General features: G+C 43.4%; 2 protein-coding genes across 2 annotated transcripts in view; one reads left to right on the top strand and one right to left on the bottom strand.

The window, feature by feature from the left end:
* The window catches only part of LOC146802009 (gap junction beta-2 protein-like), a 399391-nt gene that overhangs the window by 176283 nt on the left and 205460 nt on the right, over nt 1-17648 (bottom strand). The window lies entirely within an intron of this gene.
* Nucleotides 10801-17648, top strand: part of GJA3 (gap junction protein alpha 3) — a 654666-nt gene continuing 647818 nt past the window's right edge. Inside the window, exon 1 of the mRNA XM_085621555.1 lies at nt 10801-10934. The gene's annotated coding sequence lies outside the window, so the exon portion shown is untranslated. The remainder of the gene's footprint in view (nt 10935-17648) is intronic.

Here is a 17648-nt window from a genome sequence, read left to right as displayed (position 1 = left end):
AGGTCAATACGACCAGTTGGGGTTCATCTTTAATGACTTTATTAACAGATTGAGATTCAAGGACCTCGCTCCGCCAACACTATCTTGCTTAATTCTGCCTTAGTGTGTTTTTTGGGATGAACTCTAATTTTGTTTCAATATTTGATTGTCAGTTACTCTTCTCATCGTTGTGAACCTGCCTACTAGTGATAATGCACCAAAGTCAAATGTCTTAAGGTTGTCAGTGAAACCTGCCCTTATGCCAATTTGGAGTCTGAAAATGTTTCTTAACAAAAAGATGAATATCCTGTGAAACAAATAGCGGGCCAACAAAGGTATGCTTTAAAAACTCGCTAGTCTAGCCACACCTCGTAATGCCCCCTACCCACCCTTTGAGTGTTACTTACCCTCATTTAAGTCTATGGCATTGCGCCATACAATTGTGTTTCATCGACTGTTCTTAAATCAAGAGAAAATAAGTTTTGAAACAACATATTCCTATTTGTGTCCAAAGAACTATGGAATAGGTGACCGTGCAGAAACGAAAGATGTTTACTGTGAACACACTCGGTCCTGTGAGGGCACTTGAGATAAGCAGCGGTTTGTTGCAAAAATTCAGAACATCTATTTGTTTTGCAAACGTGCAAAGGCAAGATGATGTTTTATTGCCTCGAGGTAAACTACCTGACTGCAGTCAATCATCAATCATCTTTATTGCGCCATATCAATTACAAGAATAACAATTACTCACATAAAAATTTGCTAAAAAGTAGATTAGATAAAGTGACAATTAAAAGAAGAGGAGAAAAGAGTGGAGCAGCGCAGCATACTTTAGAGATCCTTGATATTACTGATTATATGTTAATCAATATGCTAATATATCAGTTTGTGTGTTAATATGTGGCAGTACATCGCTGTAACCCAGCCACATTTATATCATCAAAGTACAATCAATGAAGTACTTATGACATAGTTGAATCCATTTAACTGAGATTTTCTAAACGCTAGCCTGACTGGGGTAGGCCAGAGCCTCTCAAAGTATTGCTTTATGAAATGTATTGTTAGTTTCAATGTGCTTTCAAATGTTTCCTTTCCCTTGTATGTGCCTAATCACCTCGTTAGTTAGAAGAGTTGTTTATTGTTTGTTTTAGAAATGTCAGTTTGAAAGTGAACTGGATACTTGTGTTTTCAAGGTGTGTTGGGATGGGAAAGAGCCTTCTGTACCAGGCAGACCGGACTGCTGATAATATCTCCATGGTGTGAGCCTCTGTCCAGGGATGGGACAGTAGGGAGTCTACCTGCTCCCAGAAGACGTTGAAACCTGATGGGCTCCAAGAATTGATGAGTGAATAGGAAAATGTTCCGACAAGAATGCAATGAGTCGTTTTGGTTTGTTTTACAAATAGTTTAGCAGATCCTGTCCTGACTTCACCAAGAGAAGATATTTTCAGAAATCTGCTGGTTCACTTATTTCTGGTTCTTGAGCTTTTCTCTTAAACACCTATGTCCATTTTCCACTGAGCCTTATTTTGGTTCAACTGATGCTGACACCTTCCGCTTTTTTTGGATGTCCAGGACCCGCCCAACCCCAAGATTGATTTCTGCACATGGCACTTTGTTACCTTTTTGGTTCTCAAAATCCTCCAGTAAGGTAGGCAAGACGCTAAACTTTACGAGGGTGTCTGTGATGGTGTGGTTTTGGGAGAGGTAAAGACTTTAATACTTGTCCATAAATTCTTCACTCTGTGCAGCCAGAACCACTGAACTCTAGAATGAATCCCATTGTTGTGACTTTCCCAAGGGGGAAATAGGATGTGGGATATGGGAAAGAAAAAACAATACAAGATGGTATGATCCTCGGGTATACATTGGTCTCTCATATTTACTTTAAGTGAACGGAGATAGCAAATTAGGTCGGTAAATATTGGCAATAATGATGGCCTTAGTGTTCAAAACAGACAAACAGTGAATGGTCACAAGAAGTACCTGGATGCCCATCTCAGATTTGTGAACATCAGCAAGATTTCTAGCTTCAGTGACACATACCCTGTAAACATCCATAAGACTCTCATGCGGCATCGAAAGAGATAAACCTATAAACGAACACAAAACCGGGAAGAGGAATACGACGAAGGGAGAAGGACACAGCCGACGTCCGTGCAGGTAACAGCGGCGGGGCGGTGGGGCCGCGTGGAGGGGATTTCGAGGGACGATGCAGAGGAAAAATTAAATAAATAATTAATTTTCCCTCAGTATCATCCCTTCGAAAAAAAAAAACAACGCGGCCCCACTGCCCCACCGCTGTTACCTGCACGGACCGTGGCTGGAAGGACATACAAGGTGTGTGACAATACAGGAGCGGAAACGCTATAAAGGAAGACGTTGTGAGGTCTTTAGTTGTATGTTGTTGCTGCTACTTATTTGACCAAGAATAAAATACCAGCAGAGCTGTGAGGGCTACAATCCAGGTGGTCTGTGATTATTTGTCTTCCTCATATGACCCTGGAAGTCTCCTTTTCAGCCCTAGTCCCCAATTACCTGTCCTCCATAGTCTTGAGCCATTTCTATCCATCTTAGGGCCAGATGTATGAAATTGCGTGTTTTCAATTTCCTAATAGCGAATTGTAGTGATTTGCTATTAGGAAATGGCAAACTGCGATGTACAACAGTGTGTTTTAGACTGTTTGCGTTTCCCAATGGGTCGGAAAGGGACCTCCCTCATTAATATTCATGGGGCAGGTCGCAATTGGCGACCCATTGGGACTGACTAGCACTCACAGGGATGGTGGTCTGCTGAGGTCAACAGACCACCATTTTTGTGACTGCTTTTGAAATAAAGCAGTTTTTTTTTAATGCAGTCCGTTTTCCTTAAAGGAAAACGGGATGCATTTATAAAAGAATAATTAAAAGTTTCCTCTTCATTTTTTAAGAGCAGGCATTGGTTCGTTGGACCACTGCCTGCTCTCAAAAAATGTTGGAGCCCACATTCACAAAGGGGAAGGGGTCCCTTGGAGACCCCTTCCCATTTGCAAATGGGTTACCACCAGCTTGAAGTTGGTGGTAACTGTGAAAATTTCGTGACCACATTCCCAGTCGCAAAACATTCCTACATACCAGTCTGACTCGCTATTAGGAAGGGACACCCTAAACACGCCACTCCCTAATAGCGACTCGCAAACCCTATTTTGTGAGTCAGTAATAGGTAACTGACTCGCAAAATAGGGTTGGTACATACAAAAAGTATTTCACCAGTCGCAAACAGTCCAGTGGGCCGTTTGCGAGTGGTAAAATGCTTCTTACATTTGGCCCGTAGTTCTTAAAGGTTCATGCCTCCTTCTTTGTATACGTGCACTGCTAACATATCCCACCCAATGTTTTCTTCATGCCTTAATTCTCACAATGAGTCCCTCGAAGTCCAAAGTCAGATATGTTGTGTACAAAAAGTCATGTAATTTGCCTGTGGATAATAGCACGAAATTTGGAAAATAATGTGCAAAATTACTCAAAATTCAAAACCGTCATTTGGTGCTAAATGTAGTATGAAATGCCTTATTGCATCTCTTTTGGACTGTTTGCTTGTTGGCTGTTTACTAGTGCTATGTCTAACTAAGTGTAAAATATTTTACATATTTCTGGTATTGATACCAAACCACATAGTAGATTGCACTTTTATCTTGGTGAAAAAGAAGCAACTACAATTCACCTGTGACTAAAATACCTCTGTTTCCTTCAAATTGTTTGTCACTTGTGGTCTGTTGAAACGAGAATGCTGATTTGTGGAAAGGAACTGCACACGCTATGTGAATAATAAAGAAACAAATGTTGTGGGAATTGGTTCCATAAAACGTGCATGTGTGAGATGATGATTGTTGCTTCCAGCCTGGCAGACCCCATTCCCTAGGGACCCTGCAAACTGATGATTGGTGCCTGCAAGTTCACTCCTAGCTTGAACCCTAAGAGGATATCCCACTACATTGGTTCCCCTCATTCATCCTGTGGGGGTAACCCTTTCTAGCCTCACGCGGGAAGCACATCGTTGGTTCCAGGTGATTAAGGAGTAGTACACAGCAGAGCTGCCTACTGGCCTCACCTTCAAACATGAACATGTTATGTTTGTGATCCTTATCCATTGTCATTTTCAGTGTCACCCGTCATGAACATTAGTGTGTATGGTAACACCTTCACCAGCACATTATTTCAACTCTTCTTTAGTTTTAGGTTGTCCTCAGGAAATGTGCATAGCTTCCCTCCAGAGATGCCCCTGGGGTGTTCACCTGCAGCCTCTGCACAGATGGCGTGGTCTTATATAACAAATCAAGGGTCATTGGGACCCAATCTCAGCGCACTGTCGCTGCTGGATGTTCCAGGATTTCTTTCACATCTATAAACTTTATAGATGTGAAAGAAATCCTGGAACATCCAGCAGCGACAGTGCGCTGAGATTGGGTCCCAATGACCCTTGATTTGTTGTGCATAGATTAGCAAGCATTGACTGTTACTTGCCTTCTCAGCAGCACGCTTTTTGAAAAAATTGAATTGAAGTTTACTACAGGAAAACACTAAGGAGTGCCTCCTCTACCTTTTTTTGTGGTCTTATATAACCCAGACATCGCTCTAGGAGGGAAATGTGAGCTCAGCCGTATTGGCTTGTATTTTTAAATTGTAGACATGCGTTTGAGCATCTGCCAACTGTCCACCTTTGTAAATGTAAGCTGGAGCTGCCCACTTAACTTTTCTGGATAGGGAACTGCAGGGATCCCTTGTTGCAGAACTCTAGCCACAGGATGGAGCTGGTATGCTGCAGACTTCCTCCTTTCTGGGCTAATCCAAGAGCCTGGTAAAGCTTTGCTTGTATACCCTGTTGCTACTGCTGCCCGTGCCCAGCTTGGAAGTCCACAGCCAGCCCAAGCACTCCTACACAACTAGGCAGCCGAGCTGCGTTGTTTTTGCTCCACCATTGCATGTCACAGAAACATTGTTTTTACATATACTCGACCATATCTATACTCTGTGACTAACTTTGTTATCATAGAGTGATGCATTCAAAGGTACTCCTGAAGTGTATTCACTGTAGAAAACTAGAGACTCCTGAGCGTGTGCACATTAATGTTTAGCTTAATCATGAAAACATGTAGTTCTCCCTAATATGTATACTTATGTCTTAAGTCTTATTGCATGTATTTGAAGCATATTGCATATGTAACCAGGAACGCATTATTCATGTTGCAGGTATTTTGAAGTTATACATGCATGTATAGTCATTAATTGGAAGTGCACATCGAAAACGCCTTACTAAAGTGAGCATGACTAGGACTTTATTCCTGGACATGAAATTTATTTTCCCTTCCTGTCCATGTTCCTTCCTTTGCAGGTGCGTTTACGTGATTTCATAGCACTAGAAAGGAGCATTCTGTATTAGAGATAGTGTGGCCTGAGAAGAGAAATCTTGGCAAGAATGGGAGGATTTAATGAGCAGAAGGAGCCTCCTATTCATTGCATATCAAGAACAGAGGGATACCCAAGGGTAGCGTGGCTATCCAAGTCCTGTGGGATGGTAAAGTCTGGAGACGATGCGATTGCATAATGTGAAGTTTAACGCCATTGGTCCCTGGAGAGGTGGAGAGAGATATGGCTTATGTGGAGTTTTTGTGTGTTTCAATTAATGTATTTACTATTGGAGTTTGAGCAGATCTCTTTGGATTTAGAGATTTGCAGACCTTGTTCCTTCTTTTCTACTTTCAAGTGTGGCTTTATGCTAAACACGTGTTCTATTTTTAGAGTATTTTTACTGAAATCTTCACTCTGCTGACACCTTCCCATTTTCCTGAATTCTTTGAAACTTTTTCCTTATGACCCGATTACAATTTAGATTTAGAGACCCATTAATGTTTAGGCAGGAGGAGCAGAGTTTCTTAAAGGAAACCCCAGCTCCTAAATCTTGGCATCTGTATTGTTCTAACCATCCAAATTGTATGCTTTGTGCTGCAGAGTCAGAATGTGCTTTGACGCCTTACTTTGCTTGTCATAATTCTTTACGTTTATAACATGTTTTTGATTTTTGCATTTACTGGAATGATTATTAACTTGCAACAAACCCACTTAACTTCAATTACCAATTCCTAGTCCTTATTGTGTGGCCAACTGGGTTTCACAAACTTTAAATAGTTTATTTGAATGTAGTCTCCCTTTTGCCTCTCCGCCAACCAGAAAGCTCAATCAGGAGACAAGTTGTAACCCCTTCCTGCATGCCCACAAGAGAGACTGAAGACAGTCCAAGCCTTCTGTACCCCTAACAATGAGGGGAGCAGGCAAGGATTTGAGGGCAGGCCTGTCTGTGAGGATTCAACTTCATCGGACACCAATGTTAGCAGACATCACCTGAAACCCTTGAACCAAACACCAGCAATGGTGCTAGACTGGCCCAAAAAACAAACTCTGCAAGCGCATTTAAGATAGCGGTGACACAGTCTAACAAGGATTCCCCTTTCTATACCAACTTTTATTGTTGTTGTCAATATCTTTTAGCTCACTTGACCTTGTCTAGCATGGCTGTCTGGCCCTTGGTAAGCTAGCCAACTAGCTAGATCCAGGGGCCTTGTGGTTCACTCTAAGCCCCATGTGCTCTTTGGCCCCAAGGTAATTGAGCCTCCACTGAACCCACCGGTATGTGCAGACACAATATTTGAGGGACTGTCCCCTTGAAATGCGAGTACCCTTGACACGGTTGATTCTGTCCTGTTATGTTTTTGCAATTTTATTTAAGTATTGGCTAACATCTTGGTTTGAAAACACAATTTGGCATGGGCAAAGACATAGAAAGTATCCTACTTTGCATAAAAAAGGTTATGATCGTCCATTTGGTTTAACAGTGTCTGTAGTTGTGAGGCTCCATAAAATGAGCTTTTGACAGACTTTTCATACCATATTTGGATTGCTTGCATTGTGTCTGTGTTCTCTTTTTTTCAGATCTGAGGTTTGAGTACAGTAAAAGTTTGCAATCGTTTGAACAATTTATGTAGCGTTCATTTAGTGTCCCTGCCCCTAGTATTGCATTTATTTTTATATTAACTCAGATTATATTCAGTGACCGCTATGGAAATGAAGCAGGATCCCTAGATCGTTGTACCTTATTGTGTTGCATTTGATAGTGTGTTTAGGAGTGGTCAATATTGTGTTTTGTGCACTTTCTGTTTCATTTGAAATGTTTACAGTGCAGAAAGATTCCCTATAAATATGATTGACACAACATGTGGCTGGGCATTTATACTTTATTGCTGTTTGGATTTACTGTTTCTGTTTTGGGTGTTAACTAGACTGACCCTATGCACCCTCGATTGATTTAAACCTTGAACTTCTTGCTCACATTAAACAAGAAAATCAAAGATACTTAAGTGACAATCGCATTTTATTGTGGACTGACAACTAGTGCTAAATGGTGGTCATTGAGCTTTTTCTAATCTAAGTAACAAATTGGACCCTGACCAGTGATCCACTTGGAGGAACCCAGACTGACAATCTATGCATGTGTGTTCATGTATGTGTTTTCTGAGGTTATATGTGTGCGTTGTACATGTTCAGAATGCATATGAATGTTTGTGGTGGGCCAATGTATTTGCATTTTCTGAGTGTATATGCATGTCCTTGTTCTGTGTGTGAGAGTGTGTTACAGTGTGTGGTGGAAATGAACATCTTTTGCTTGGATTTCCCCAGATGTTTACGTTTTGTTACCAAAACCATTTTTAGCAGCCATAGGACTCTGTGCTCTTTACCCGGTGCTACCAGTGAAAAAGTGCTTGTGCCATACCTTTCAAAACTGTTAAAATTGGTAAACATGGGATTGAAACCTTTGATTTGCCAGTAAATCCCTTGTATATTCTACCTCTTGTGCCCAGGGCCAGCACACTAAATTCTACTAGTGGGCTGTAGCACTCATTGTGCCACCCACTACAGTAGCACTGACATTTATTTTTCAGATCTGCAACTGCCACCTCGGTGTGCTGTTTTAAACTCAAATTTCAACCTGGCAAAAGGAATCTGTTGCCGTGCTTAAACCTTGCTTTCTAATACTTAAAAGTTGCCACTTGGGTTAGCCTTTAAGCTCCATAGGGCAGGGTGCATGGTATTTAAAAAGTAGGACATGTACATTTAATGCTTTACAAAATCCTGGCAGTGAAAAACCTCTAAAGTCATTTTCCATGATGGCAGGGCTGGCCCTCCCATAGTTTAACACTAGTTTACACTGTTACCTTTAATAAGTGCTACATTCCGTTTGAGAATCGCAAGAAAAGTGGTTCAAGGACTCACTTAAAGGTGATTTAAAATCCAACTTAACGGTCAAGTCGGATATTAGTTTGCAAATTACACTTTTAGGAGGTTGTCATTCTCCTGCCCAAAACCAAAAGGGTTTTCTGCCATTGTCCAGCTATTACCTGACTAATGATGGCTCCCCTTTGATGAGATTTGTATTGCTCCCAGACAGTGGACAACGTTCTCTGGGTGTGGGGAGGGTAGCTTGTCCCTTGACAGGATGGCCTGGTGGATGTGCCCAGTACCTTCCTTAACTTTAAAGCGTGCCTACCTTGTCAGTGACAGATGAAGCTCACATCTAGACCTGCCTCAGTTTTGGTTCTGTAGCCAGGCTGACTCCAAACCCAGTGGAAGAAGAATTGATCACAAAAGTTTTAGGGGGGAGGAGGCTTGCCTTCCACCCACAGGCTGGCACTGGGCCCCATAGACCTCTCATCAGCACACTCCTGGACTTCTGAAGAATCAGAAGAAGGACTGTCCTGTTGTATAAAGAACCTGAAGGAAGACTGGACCTTTTTCCCTTGAATCCAGTATTCCAGCACTGACTCCAAAGGTCAGATGGTTGACCTCCTGCTTGAGCTACAGAGACATACCAAGCTTCTAGAGGGCTTCCTCCCTACATCTGCCAGAGCTGGCCAGTTCCACCTGGATCTGCCCTGGACCCTGCTGCTGAGCTTTGTTGGTCTGAGTCATAACCCCCATGTGGTGCCCTACAGGCCCTGGATCGTTGGCTGGTGTTTAGAGCATCCTCCTCCTGTCCCCCAAACTGCAGGAAGTGGGACTTAGAAACTTTTTGCCAATGTTCTGCCTTGAGAACCGATGGAGCCCGGAACCGCTGCTGAAGCCGCAGCCATCACTGTTGAACCGCGAGTTGGCCTGAGCTTACCCCGCTGAAGGAGATCAGACTTTCAGAAACGTTTCTACGTCTGAATGTAGAGGGATTTGCTGGGACCGATGCCGACCACAGCCGATTGATGTTGAGACCTTTCTGGGCACAGACTTCACGCTTCACCCACTCACAGCTTTCAGATCCAGCCAGCAGCTTACCCCGCTGCTGACTCATCAGTGATCACTTTATCTCCATAAAAGTTCCTCAGTCACAAGGTAAACTTTTCCCTGGGATGAACCTGGTCCCTGTGTCCGACTCATGCTCCATCGTGGTTGGCCTAAACTTTTGACTGTGACTCGGTTTAGCATAACCAGATACCCTCAAATTGGCAGCTTTGTACATTTTGCCACTATTTTTTATTCAAACTCTGAAACTTCCTATCTCTGGTTCTACTTATTAGATTTCTGTCATATTGGTGTCATTTTTTGTATTAAAACATTCTCTGTTTTTCTAAATCGGTTTGGAATTTTTGTTGTGTTGTCACTTTATTACAGTTTGAGTGCTGTATAAATACTTCACACATTGCCTCTAAGTTACACCTGACTGCTTTGTGCCAAGCTACCAGAGGGTTGAGGGCAGGTTGATCCAGTGACTTTAGTGGTTCACCCTGACAAGGTTTGTAATTATTCTTTGAGGCGGGTTCTCACCCCTGCCCCCGTAACTAATGCTCCAGTTTCTTACAGTGGGTGTGTGTGAGTTGCTTGGGTATTTCTTTCTGTTAGGGTATGTTTAGTATGTGCGTATAGAAAGAACACTTAAATGACCGACCCTCACTTTCTATTATGGACTGAGTACCAGTGCTGATTAACCTTGAACGTTTTCTTATTTCTATAGCTGGGTGACCCCTGTCTGAAAACCCAGTTGGATGAACCCGACCTCACAGTCTCGGCATGCATGTGTGTTCTCTGAGGTTACATGTGTGTTGGGCGTGCCTATACGCGTTTCTAATGTGCACATGTTCGCATTTTCTGAGTGCATGTGTTTGGCTTGTGTGTGGGTGTTTAGCAGTGTATGTGTGTTGTCTAAGTATTTCTGCTCGTGTAAGTATTGCAAGTGTGCGTAGAATAAATATGGCAAGAATTCCCTCAGTGACCAGCAGGTTACTGAAGTAAGAGAGCGATGGGTGAGAGGCACATTGCAGGAGCAGTGAATTTATGTATGTTAGAGTTTTAGACAGCGCTGGTCAGACCCGCGGGTATCAGAGCGCTTTATAAGACATAGCATTGATAGAAGGATTCACAGTTGACATAGTATAAGAAGAGGGGATAAAAAAACTGTGTAACATAAAATAAGTAAGTGTCATATGAAAGAAACCCTGGGGTGCTGCTGTTCACAGGACTGTGTAAATCTCAGCGAGTCCTTTGAGAAAGGCATGCGTGTATTGTGTGTGTGCGCGCGCAGCAGCCGAAAGAGAAAAAGTGATGAGTTTGGTAGGGATATTGTAATTGTCTGTGTGTACCGAGCACCCGTGGATGTGAGGGTGCTGGGCTGGGAAGGGGACAGCAGGGGCGTGGCATTGCCCAGCCTGTTGCTCGCTCAGTGCTGGGTTCAGCCATGCATGGCCATAGAATGTGACAGCAGCGATGGCTCAAGTGGAGACCCTGGTGACATCTGTGGGCCTTTGAGGCTGAAGTTCAAGATACCCCGAGGCCTCCCCAGGCTCGTGCTCCCCGCTTGACGCCAGAGTGGGGCCTGGATCCACGTGCACGGGAGGGAACATCTGAGAGGGAAGTTGTCTGGCTGCGGACAGGATTGCCTGGTAAGGGAAGGGAAGTGTATGGACTGTGTTTTGGCTCTTAATTGCATTAGCTTCCATTTCAAATCGCTTCGTGGTGTGTTAGGTCACCGCTGTGAATGTTCATGCACACTGCGACTTCTGAGCTGTGTGAGAGGAGACATTAGGAAGATGCGGGCGTTCCAGGGGAGCAGGCTGCGCCCGTGAGCCCTGCGTGCACGTGAAGCAGGGGCTGGGCAGGGCAGGGCGACGCCTGCTCACTGAAGCCTCTCCAAAGGTGGCTCCAGCGCTGCACAGGCTACAAAGCGTCACCCGCCGTGACCGGCAGGACCCGAACGCGAGGCCGGTGCTATGTTTTATAGGAATAACAGCGCCGCTTTAGTAATGATCATCACGCGCTTGCAATGTGTTTGATAAAAAAAAAAAAACGCTTTGGTCGAAACTAAGAACTTCAACCTGGCTCCCGCCTGTGATATGACCGCGTGGCTGGTTGTATTTGTGTTTTAGTTAACGAATTCACGGATAGGAGCGCGGTGACGGTCGAGGTGATATCCAGTTGTACAGCAGCTCATCCCATATGCTAGCTCATAGTGACTGTCAACATGCATGTGACCCGCGCAGGCAGGCTGAGGCTTTTAACAAAAAACAGGCAATATGTGCTTGCAGAATTACGTGATTACTGTGCAGCGATTCTTGTGCAGACTGATGTACGGTAAATATGTGGATGACAAACACATGACTTCAAGTTTCATTGATCCTTTTAAAGCGTGCACACTGATTTTTAAATGGATAACGAGTTAGCAAAGATGACAGATCAAAGACAAGTCGACGGATTAAAAGTATGATAGATAAAATATAGATAGATAGATAGATAGATAGATAGATAGATAGATAGATAGATAGATAGATAGATAGATAGATAGATAGACAGACAGACATATAGATTGATTGATTGATAAATGGATTAATGTTGGATGAGTGGATACAAAGAGAGGCAGACATGTATGTGTACAAATAGATAGAAATAAAGAGTTGGACAGTCAGCGACAGATAGATGGATGGATAGATGGATGGATAGATAGATAGATAGATAGATAGATAGATAGATAGATAGATAGATAGATAGATAGACTGAAAGATTGATTGATGCATGCATGGATTGATGTTGGGTGAGTGGATATACAGAAAGACATACATGTACATGTACATATAGATAGAAATAGATGGACAGAGATAGATAGATGGATAGATAGACAGACAGACAGACAGACAGACAGACAGGCAGACAGGCAGGCAGGCAGGCAGGCAGACAGACAGACAGGCAGACAGACAGAGAAAGAGAGAGATAGACAGACAGACAGACAGACAGAGAGAGAGAGATAGACAGACAGACAGACAGATAGATAGCTAGATAGATAATTTCAAATCTAAAGTATACTTGTGAGTATTTGCTGATATAGGTATGTATAGATATATAAGAACTTATAAGCACAGATCAGCGGTAGTCCTAGCTGAGAGAAGTGTGGATGGGTCGATAATAGAGACATGCTTGGAAATACACAGGATTACTTCTCCTGCAATGTATAGATCGCCGCAAACAGGCATGTGCTCTAAGCCTGCTGGTCACACTAGCATATCGATTCTGGTCTGGAACCACATATTGGGGTACATTTCTAAGAGGGCCATAGCCATAGGATCCACTGATGGACAAGAGCCATGCTCTCAGGAGAGAAGTTGCATTATCGTGTGAATTCCTGTCTGCACCAGTGCGAGCCTCAAATATTCCACCTATTCTGTGCTGCGCCGAGCAAAGACAAACAGCAGCGGCCCTACAATGAGAGCGGCCGCCGCACGTCCACTGTGAGCATCAGTTGATCCGGCAAGTATTTCCCCCGCTCAGCAGTTTGTTTTCTGCTGAGTCCAGCACACAGAGGGCGGTGCAGACAATCGCCTAATGCGGGGGCTTTGCACATACATTTGGGATTGTTTGTTTAAATTCGCCCTTGATGTACACTGTTCTGGCTTCCAGCTATCATAGGACGTGAGCTATGCTGGCCCTTGTGTAAGAGGCCCTGTATTGTCCAAAGGCCCACTCAGGCTCTGATGTCATCTTCTAAGGGCAGTTTTGTGCATTCGTCCAGGACATTGGTCTTTAAAATGTTTAGGCCACACCAAACGGGTACTATTGACTTAAAGCCAATATGTGCAATGTTAAATATTCTTCTTCTTGTTGAAGTCTTGCCCTCACTGGATAGCATTTCACACCCTGCTGGAAAGCAGGAGGCTTAAAAGATGAGGATCATTCATCTAACATCTGTTGCCAATGTGCATTCACCTCCCTGTCACCCTCTGCTGCATAGCCAGCTGAGTGTATGCCACCTCCACAGCACACATATTAATTCCAATGATCTTAACTTAAACCCAGCACACCCACCCACCTCCCTTACTCACACATAGAATGGCATCAAAGCAGCAATCAGATGCCTTGCAAGGTGATGTCTCCCCGAAGGCAAGTAATGGACCACAGTAGTGAACCACAGCAGAACAAAAGAAACAGTAGTAACCTTTGGCACACACATCCATGCACAGAATGTCCCACACAGATCCAAAGCAGGATGTAGTCGGCTACTAGCAAATATAATCCATCACTAGACAATACACTGTTCAAAACCAACCTTGCAAGCGACACCCCTAAACATTGCAGATTACAACAAAACACAACCTCAATAGATCGCTTTGACTCCGGTCAATGGAAATCCCAGTATTGTAACGGGCGTCCAGATTCCGACTGCAGATTGCATGTGGTTGCTCTACTTGTGACACACAGCTTTTTGGAGACTGGACCACATCTGCGAACCAAGGAGGGAGATCATATTGATTAAATAAAAAATACCAATTGGCACCAATAAACCCCAATGAGGAGGTTCCACCATGCAACTGGAAACAATTGGCATTTTCTCCATGCCACTTCAGCTGATGCCCAAAACGCAAATGCCATCAGCTGGACTCATTAGAAACCATCTGTTGCTGGACATTTGGAATTTGCCCCAGGATCCCTTCCATCAAAGACAGCGGCAAGTAAACAAATCGAGCTGCTGCCTGCATTGTCGTAAGGACTTCGAAGTGGCAATCTGCACGAGGCAGTGCTTTAAAGAACAATTAAAAGAATAAATAAAAGAAATAATGAAAGCAATACATTTACATAATTATTGCTAGGACATATAAGTCTCAGAAGGAATTCCTTTTCTGTACTGGCCTTCCAACTGAAAAGGATATTTAGTCTCAGCCACCTTTAGTCAATGCAGAAGGCATCTAAGGAGGTTAAGTAGAATCAGCAGCTTTTAAAGCCTGGTAAGATGAAACTCTGCTAACACCCATCCTCTCAAATTCGCTGTCGGCAGGCAGACAAGCCAATGGTCTCTGTTTAGGTTGCTGCTTCAGACAATCAATGGAATTCGACATTAGTCACACAACAGCAATTAACGCCAGCATGTTAAATCTATTGATTGTTTGAGCCTGTCTTATAATTTTAATTGGAGGACAGATAAAGATCAGTCACAACGTTGTCATTTTCCACAAATGTAATTTTATCTGTGCTTCAATGTACAAGGCATGTCCTTTTTTAGGTCAGCACAGCTGTCTGGTTTACTAAAGACTTCTTGGGGACTTTCAGAAAGTTGATCTAGGAATGCATTCCGCCCATTGATTACCACTGGCTTTGTGGTTTGTAACTCACATTTTCTGGCTTTCTATTTTTTAGCTTTATTTGCTTTATGCTCTCCAGGTTCAGTCCGTCCCTCCTGTTGTCTAAAGCGTGTTTACTGTATTCTCCCACAAACTCCCTTTCTGTAAACAGGCCTTTAAATCTTGATCTGATCTTGTCAAATTTGCTGTGCATACAAAAACCGAGGTAAAATCTCAGGCGCATATTTACTTTTCTTTCTCTGACTTCAAAGTGAGAGGATTCATGTGACAATCTTGCTGGATACTGGTGGTAGGAAATCATTTTGTTGTAGCACACAACAACATTTAAATAAACTGTAAGTATATTTTAGAATATATCAGAATTAGGAACACAAAAGAAGCACATTTTTTGTTATTTCTAAAGTGTGTTGGAAACAAATACTTTAACATGATCAAAACACGAGGTGGTGCAATTTCCACACATTTTCGTTTGTGCACTGTATAGTTTTATTAGTAAAACTGTATGTCTGTGCAAATTTAATGGTCATTTCAATTGAAAGTGTGTTGTCTGTAATGGCAGTGCGCTACCATACCATGCATACTCTGCTCTACATCACTCCCCTCTTTTCTGCACCACTCCACACCACTGCACTCTACTCTGCACCACTCTGCTTTACACCACTCTACGCCACTGCACTCTGCACCACTCCACTCTATGCCACTGTACTCTATGTCACTTCACGCTACACCTCTCTTCTCTATCCTGTACCACTCTACTCTATGACAATGGACTCTTCGCCACTCTACTGTACACCACTACACTCTTCGTCACTGCACTCTACACTACTCCAGTCTAGGCCACACCAATCTACTCTGCACAACTCCACTCTACGCCATGGTACTCTACGCCACTCTGCAACACTGCATGCCACACCACTGCACTCTATGCCAATACACTCTATGCCAATGCATTTTACTCTGCAACACTCAACTCTATGCCCCTGCACTCTACGCCAATTCCACTGCATGCCACTCTAGTTTATTCTGAACCACTGCACTCTATGTCTCTGCACTCTACATCACTTTACTCGACACCATTACAATCTATGCCACTCTATGCGAATGCACTGTGCCCTGCACCACTCCACGCTACGCCACGCCACGCCACTTCACTCTACTCTGAAATAATCTACTCTACTCCACTGCACTCTACCCCGCACTACTCCACTCTGCGCCACTCTGCTCTTAATCACTGCACCCTACACAACTGCACTCTATGTCAGTGCACTCTACTCTGCATCACTGTACTCTATGCCACTGCTCTCCATGCCACTCTACTACATTATACACCACTGCACTCTGACACTCTACTCAACACGGCACTCTCCGCCACTGAACTCTCCGCCACTGCACTCTGCACTACTCCACTCTACGTTACTCCACTCCACTGCACTCTATGCCACTGCACTCTACAGCACTATACTCTTCACCACTCTAGGCTACTCTACTCTTCACCATTCTCTGCCACTATACTCTGCAACACTCTACACCAATGCACTCTACACCAGTCCACTCTACTCTATGCCACTGCAATGTATGCTATTCTATGCGACTCCACACTATGCGACTCCAATACACAACACTCTCTGCTACTCCAATCTGCAACACTCTACTCAGTTTCTTCGCCATTTCACTCTATCACACTCCACACAACCCTCCTCTATCTCACTAACTTTTAGCCATGCTGAACAGCTGCCACGCTGGTGTACAACATGGCTAAAACACATTGGCAAAGCCAATAGCTCTTGCATAAGCGAGACATATTGGCTTTAACAATGCTTGTTTATTTATGTATTTAATATTATATTGTCTTACATGGCAAAAACCCCATCGGGAATGGGTTTTAGAGTGCTGTACAACAGCAAGCCTGTGATATGCAGTGATGGACAACAAACAGATATGTGTATAAAACGGAAACAGTCACAATTGGTTGAATTGCTAATGTGATGAAAGGATATTAGCGAGCTTTACAATTAGGAGTAGAAAAAAATAGCTGTGTTATAATTATTTATACAGTGCACACACCAAAGTTTCTTGGCACTATTGATACACACCTGTTAAGTTACTTGGGGAACAAGAAAAAGAGTGGTCCAGGAGACATGGCTGGACCCTGAAGGGACCGCAGCTAATCCGTCACAGAGGGCCGTGATGCACAGGGAAGGGGCTTCCCCCCTTTGGGTTCCTGAAGAACAAGCATCGCAGGAAAAACCCCAGCCTGGATTGCCTGTCTTCATTTAAAGGATGCCTGCGGGTGGGCCTGGCTTCCCCTGCTGGTTAAGGAAGGGCTGCCTGGTCAACCGTCATTGTTGATCGTAATCGTTGCCCACCCACCCACACTGAGCAGCTTTAACCGGCACAGATGAAGAAAGAGTTGCCAGAACTGGGGTCTTTGGGATGCCTGACGGCAGCGGCACTGAGGGGCAACTATAAGTGCCAAAGGGATTGACGAAAAGCAGAGACAGCACTTGCAGCCTGGGCACGGCCTCAGTTGCCACGTAACAGTGGCAAAGGAAGGCTAGAAACTGCAACTCGCTAACCAAAGGGCCTTTCCATTCGGCACACAGGACAGAACTGCACCGAATGGTGTGTTCAGAGACAAACTACGCTATGACAAGTGAAATTAGGACTGCACATGATGATTTATGACTACGTGATTGATTTATGGCTGTCTTGAGACTTGATTATTTTTTCTTTTATTGCACATTATTTCATATACATAAATACACCAGAAAATTTAACAATTAGAAACAAAGAAAAACAGAATCATCCCTATGACATTGTGCATTTTATCATTTTTTTAACCACCCTAATACCCCCCCAGCAGCTGATGAGGGATCTAAACAACATATATGTAATTCATTCTTAAGACTCATTAACACTTTTCATAAAAAACACTTTCTCATATATAAATATAGATCTTAAATATCCAGCAGCCATATATATCAATTCCCCCCTAAAATCTCCATAAAGGAGCCTGTAAAGTGCAGTGTGCCA

Source organism: Triturus cristatus, chromosome 8 (assembly GCF_964204655.1).
Source record: "Triturus cristatus chromosome 8, aTriCri1.1, whole genome shotgun sequence".
NCBI classification, from domain to species: domain Eukaryota; kingdom Metazoa; phylum Chordata; class Amphibia; order Caudata; family Salamandridae; genus Triturus; species Triturus cristatus.
This window is presented reverse-complemented; position numbering and strand designations above follow the sequence as displayed.